We start from the raw sequence: 7,500 nt of genomic DNA on the forward strand, positions 1-7,500 counted from the left end.
TTTTAATGAATTCCTCTCAAAATTAAACGCATTAGTGCCCAGCATCAAATTTAAAGTTGAATGGGAAACAGACAACAAAATTCCTTTTCTTGATGTTTTAATAATCAGAGACACGACAGAATACAAATTTACCATATACAGAAAACCAACGTTCTCACTTTCATATATTCACTACTTTAGCTATCATGACAATACTATCAAGATAGGTCTAGCCAGCAACCTATTCCTAAGAGCCTTACGAATTTGTTCCCCAGATTTCCTGGAAAAAGAATTTGAACTAATTCGCAAGCAACTTTCATCTTTAAAGTATCCTGACCATATAATTGAGAAAGCAATTCAAAAAGCAAAACGTAATTTTCTACCGACCCCCTCTAAAGACAAGACCAGAGACACACCCAACAATAAAATAAAAATTCCCCACCTGGAGACGATTAAGAGAGTAACTCACACCCTTGGGAAATCCAACCCTTTTTGCATTTACCTACCCAAATACCTTAGCCAAATCCCTGATTAACGTCCAACAAAAGACATCGCCAAAGACTCTGGGGTATATGAGATCCCATGCCAGGACTGTGACCAATCTTACATCGGATTACAGGTAAATCACTTCCCCAGAGATTAATACAAACACAAACGGTCAGTTAGGTATGGACAACAGAACTCGGCTATTTCATCATATAAAATGAACATAACCATAGAATAAACTGGAATATGTCACGTGTAATTTATAGCAGCAACTGCCGGTACAAGAGTCAAATGATGGAATCGGCCTTAATAAAAGAGAACAGGTAATGAACATCTCAAAAGGGAATTGGACATCAGACATCGTCGACGCAGTGTTCATTCAACCAACGCTTAAGAAGATTAAAGGAAGATTATCAGCGGGGGTGACCTAAATTGGCTTACTTGTGGACGAATCTCTTGGTATAAATACCACCTTTTCTGTAAACTTTTCTCATTCATATACCTGAAGAGAGAGACAGCAGTCTCTGAAATATAGTACTTTTCTCTCTACATTTTGGTGTTTTTATGGGCTCCTTTTATTAGATGGAATTCTGTTGTTACAGAACACTTTTACCAGTCATATATATATATATATATATATATATATATATATATATATATATATATATATATATATATATATAATGCACGTAAGCTCTCATGCCATATTTCATCTTTACAGTAATATTATTTAAAATCATCGGCATTTTATGTAAGCTGCCGTTTTATTTAAAAACTATATAGGCTTTATATTTCGTCTGTATATTCTTCCTTATGTGTAAGTAGGGCCCATAGAAAATGTTTGTCTTTTCTCCCATTTAATATTTGTCTACACAAGCGACCTTTGTTTCTCCTCCCTTCAACTGTTTTTGTTTGAGATGAAGCTGCCCTTATGCCAGCACGGGCTCTTGGTCCAAGAACGTCCCTTAAGTGAGGAGAATTATGTGAACTACGGAGCACTGGTAAGATGCCCGTCGGAGGGGAAAAAAAGAAAAAAAATATAGCAGTGAGTTATGGCCATAACGAAACCCAGATAGAATGTTTAATCCCAAAATATAGAACGTGTTGTGACGTTATGGGAAGAGGAAATTCCTGCGTCACATTTCCGTGTCGGTGGTCTTGGTGGGAAGACGCTTATAATACTCCTAAGATTTTCTAAGAAAAGCTCATTGCCAAGAAACAGTCACAAATATCGTGCAATATGTGTTTAATATTCTTGCCGAGATCTGGATTGGCTTCTGTCGTTATCAGTCTCAGTTCGTCAGGTAGAAATAAGAAAATGAATACGATTAGATTGATGTTCCGTAGGTTAAATGAGACACAAAAGAGAATAATGGAATAAACGGAATGATAGTGAAAAGACAGCGACAGAAATTAGATTAAGAAAAAGAAATATGCCTTACGTGTGCCTCTCGCAAACCGGGTTACGAAATCAAGTGATTTGAATGGTCGCCTTTCGATCGAAGTTTCTTTAAAATCGTTCCGACTCTTAACAACTTAGCCCTTTTATCCTCAACAGCGATCTTTTAAATGTTGTCATCATTATTTCCATAAATATGTCCATCATTATCGATAGATCTAATATCACCGCCATCCAGAGCACTCCGCTCTTGTTAGCGTGAGCGGCGCTGCGCTTTCATTCTTTACAACGGCACATCCATCATCGTCAACGGCGCATTTTTTCCCTCGGCAACGGCACTTCTGTATCGTCAGTTTTAACGACTCATTTAATGTACAGTCAACGACAGCACACTTTTGTGTCAGCACCCAAACACCTCTGTTATTAATCAAGAGCAGAACATTTCTTGTAGATCTAAGATGAATGGAGATTCCTCCTTATGATCAGTAGTGGCATAATATTGTTTCATCGTCAACAGCTTAATCTCTCTCTCTCTCTCTCTCTCTCTCTCTCTCTCTCTCTCTCTCTCTCTCTCTCGTCATCATTTACTTCAGGTTCATTTGTGGACATCGTGATATTGGGAGTTGTTTTGTTCGTGCAAGTCCCGTTAGAAGTTTTGCGTTTCTCGAATAACATTTCAGCGTGCATAGTCATAAAAACTTGGAGATATATTTGCTATAAAATGCAATGATTCTTTGCTGCGTTTTTCCAGTTTTGTTGAGATACGAATAAAAAAAAAAGGGGGGGGGGGGGGGGGGGGGGGCCGGGGGGGGGGGGGGGGGAAGAGTCTTGTTCTCAGTAGGTTTTATTCAGAAATCATCGAAAAAAAACTCGGCGTACTTTTCGGGCGGAAACATACTACATTGTTTTATGCACATGAAAAGTATAATGCATGTCTGGTGAAATGAAATAGAGGCGCGCGATACGATCTGCCGAAAATAAACATTGGAAATTCGCACATTTGCTACCTGTGATGATGTTGTTTACATAGTCCGTGAAAACAGCGCTTTGAAAGAGAAGGTAGACATCCGAGATCTGAAGCTCTGCAGGTGTTAAAGTCAAGAACACTCTTAATGGGCGAAGTGTTTTTCTCTCTATTCAGTTTGTTGTTTTTGTGTTGATGATCGATTTAAAAACAGAAATAACACGCGCACACAAAAAAAAATTTTGGGCCGTTGTTATTGGAGCGAGCCTGAAAAATCGCAATGTTTCAATGTACGAAGATGATTTTTCCCTTGTTAGGGCTGTTGGCGCACTTGTTGATACTGTAATTTATAGTGTATTTTTTGTGGTGTTTTTCTGCCTGTTTTTTCTATGCTTCTGCTCTATTGTTGTTCAAGTTGTTAGGACGGACTGCTGGGCCACTGGGCATATTACCTGCATCCCAACCCCCCCGCCTCCCTTCCCAGGGGCCCCCTCCCCCCAACAGGCATTCTGATTTGGACTCTTCTCATCTTCTTGTTTCCTCCTAATAGCGTAAGGCTACTGTGGGGGGGGGGGGGGGGCGCAACCGTGTGACGGCGGAGAGGGGGAGGGGGGTTCTTAATTCTTTGGTGTCTCTTTTGTTTTGATGATTATAATTACTTTATTCATTATTATTATTATTATTATTATTATTATTATTATTATTATTTCCGGTGTGCAAAGAATCCTTCGTTAGATTGAAAACAACGATTTCTTTCTGGAAAAGGCAACCCCCTATTTTCTAAGCCCCTCCCCGAAAAAAAAAACATTAGAACTTCTACTAACGAAGTGCATTACGTCAGCGCTGTCTAAGATGACGAAAATAAGTGCATTGTGCCCATTATTTCATTTAGAAGAATCCACAAGGAATTGAAAAATGAACGATCTATTGCGGCTGAAGACAAAAATCGCATCGTCAAAATATTCACCCGTGACCTTTTCTCGCCAAGATGACGAATTGCTAAATCGTTGTATAAATTTGAATGCTTTTAGTAATGTTTTTTTTTCTAATTCTTTCTGCTGAACTTTTGTTTTGTTGTCATAACACAATTCTCAAGAGAATAGCTGTAGGACAGGCACGATTCTGTCAAGATGAAAGTCCGGTGGAAGCTTGCACCTGCGGCAGACTACTATTATTACAAATGATTCATATGTCAAGGGGTTTAAGTGTAGTCATTGTAAAGGTATTATGTTATTTGTGTAGTTAAATGTACGCACAGCGCTACTGCAGAATTACCCTTGTTGATTTCACCATGATCCTTCAAAAGTGTCTTCCTCGTTTGATTCTCTCTCTGCCTCTCTCACACACACACACACACCACACTCACACACACACACACACATATATATATATATATATATATATATATATATATATATATATATATATATATTATATGTATATGTATATATATATGTATATATATATATATATATATATATATATATATATATATATATGTATTCACACACTCCCATTATATAATATATATATATATATATATATATATATATATATATATATATATATATATATATATATATTATATATATTGTAAGGGTATTACGCACCCTTGTATTTTTTTCTTGTCTCGGACGATCGAAACGGTTGTTTCGGGTTGGGTTGTTCCCCGTGAGGGTCGTTTCACCTCTTGTTTATTGGTAGAAGAGGTGGAGGTAAGGTAAACGTCCGACAGCCCGTGTCTGACTGCTTCAGTCAGTAAGGTACAGAGACCTGAGCAGGTTGTAAGCAGCATGGGGGTTCTATGCAGTCCCGTTTGGAGCCCGTAATGGTTATTGGTTATGACTCGGGACCTGCAGGGTTAAGGACGAGCATCAAGATGTTCGGCAGAGCCAGTTTTGTCTGGGTTAGCAGCTTCGTCTGTGTTATGTTGAGGACCACGGCTTCAGAGTTGCAGCTTCGTCTGTGTTCTCCTGAAGGGCAGTTTCGTCTGTGTTGTGTGTGCAGCTTCGTCTGTGTTCTCCTGAAGGGCAGCTTCGTCTGTTTGGTTGACAGCTTCGGCTTAATAAATTTCTTCAGGAGGTATTCTTAGCGGGTCCTCGTGTTGTTTCTCTGCAACTTGGACACGGTTTCCTGGGTGTGCAGTGTCCTGCAGCATTTACTAATAGAAGGCTTTTGTGCCTTAAGGTTTCTTTCGGGTTCGATGTTAATGTGTAAAGTAATCAGGAAATAGATACTGTGTTTTTGTGGCATAATTTGTTAACCCTGCTTGTGATTTTTATGGTCCATCATTAGTAATTTGTTTCTATAGTTGTAACCGTATGTTTTCTTGTTGACTATTTGCTAACTGCTCGTATTAAGGTTATCTGTATTAATTGTGATTGCATTATACAGATCCTGTATGTAAAGTAATTCATTTTTGTTTCACCCATACTTACATGGAACTTTTCTATTTTTGGTTCCATTCTTGACGTACTGACTCACTCATTGGCTATTTTATGGTTTAATGATTTTTGTCTATACATTTTGTTAATATTACTGATTGTTCGATATTTGCCTTTTTGATATTTGCCTTTTCTGATAATATTCAGATTAAATGTGGTTATTTTTGCTTAATGGTTTTTGCTTTGCCACTGGTGCCTTTATATATTTAATTCAAACAATTGTTTATTTTATATATAATAAATTAGTCTTAAGGTCTATGTTTCGTATTACTTGTTTCGTCCTCCTTTGACTGTCTCAATTGCTGCCAGATTTTCAGTCCTGATAAATTTTTTTTCATTTATTTTTCATTTATTTTTTCCTTTTTTTTTTTTTTTTTTAGAACCTGATTAACCCAACAGTGGTTCATAACAATATATATATATATATATATATATATATACACATATATATCATTACTATTCCTTTCAAAATCCCTCCTCTCATGTCTCTCCTGTGCCGTATCTTCCACAAATCTCCGCTCAACTTCAAGCTCTCTCTTCTTAGTCCTTACCCAAGTAGGGCTGAGTCTTTCAACTTTCTCGGTACCCTTAGAAGTCCAGCTGACATAATAATCACGTACTTCCCTATATGTGAAACTGATGTATTATTCTTTATGGTAATATATCTTTTAGAAAGAGTTTATTGTCATACTTCGCTTTATCTCTGTATAGCAATGTAAATCGTAGTTGACTTACGTATAACCTTACTATCGTGTGCAGTGAAAAGCTGCTTGATTTGCAAATCTTATTTAAGATGTTCATTTTTTATTTACCTTATTTTACTTTTCCACTAAATTTAGAACTAGAGAATCTGTACTGGATTGCTTTGCTCTTGAATATATGAAAGATTCTACCACATTAATCCTTCCTCTGTCTAATGTTATCCCTTTGTTATAATACCTTTGTCATCACTATTTGTTTTTCCTTAGATTTCTTGTAAATTCCATCTCTCAAGATATATGGTGTCTTCTACTGAGTAATCTGTGTAAACATTCGTCGTTTGGCTAAGTAAAATAGTTTCATTTGCTTAGTCTAAGTTTGTCAAGTGTCTATCATACTCCAGTCTTTTTTCATCTCCAATCATTCCTTTCATCAATATATATATATATATATATATATATATATATATATATATATTATATATATATACATAAAATATATATTTAGGTAATTTATATATATGTATATGTATATATATAAAAATATATATATTTGAGATATATAAATTTATATATATATATATATATATATATATATATATATGTGTGTGTGTGTGTGTGTGTGTGTGTGTGTGTGTGTGTGTGTGTGTGTTTGTATAATTACGCAATTGATTTATCTCTCTGAACTCTTAGAAGAGATGACTAGTTGGTTGCACGGTTCAAGTCTTGATGGTCATCTTTTAGTTGTAAACAATCACGTTTGGTAACTGAATTTCTCTCACCTTCAGAAGGCTATGGTCTATGATACCAGTGTGCCATCTTTATCTAAACTAAAATATACCGACAGTTCTCCGTGAAAAAGTATTAGTATACTTTAAGGTTGTAGATATCTAATGATGATACCTCGGCCTCTGATTTGATAAAAACAGCAATCGATTTCGTTCTTTTATTATGAAAATTCATACACATTCCTACAAGAAAATGGGTAAATTGTACAACTTATCGTTTTATTTAATTTCCTTTTCATATTCACTCTTGCATTTCCTATATTCTTAGAATGACGTAATCCGCATTTCATTTCCTTTTAGTTATTACTGATTCTTTGTTTTTTTCTTTCCTGTTTTAGACGATGTCATTTCATCCGTTATGTTTAATTAACATGATTTTTGTATCACGTGTTGTGCTTATAATTTTGTGCAAGCTCTCTCTCTCTCTCTCTCTCTCATCTCCTCTCTCTCTCTCTCTCTCTCTATATATATATATATATAATATATATATATATATATATATATATATATATATATATATATACATATATATATATATATATATATATATATATATATATATAAAATTGAATCACGAAAATCTTTCTACTCTCGTCCTTTACTAAGCATAATGATGTAAATATGGAAGTAAACTTACAAAGAAAGCTCGTATGAATGACAGATAGGGATTATAAAGGAAATTATGTACCTGGAATCCAACACACCTGAAGAATTAGTAGACCTACCCAAAACAGGGGTACAA

The sequence above is a fragment of the Macrobrachium nipponense genome, chromosome 11, assembly GCF_015104395.2.
Source record: "Macrobrachium nipponense isolate FS-2020 chromosome 11, ASM1510439v2, whole genome shotgun sequence".
In the NCBI taxonomy this organism is placed as follows: domain Eukaryota; kingdom Metazoa; phylum Arthropoda; class Malacostraca; order Decapoda; family Palaemonidae; genus Macrobrachium; species Macrobrachium nipponense.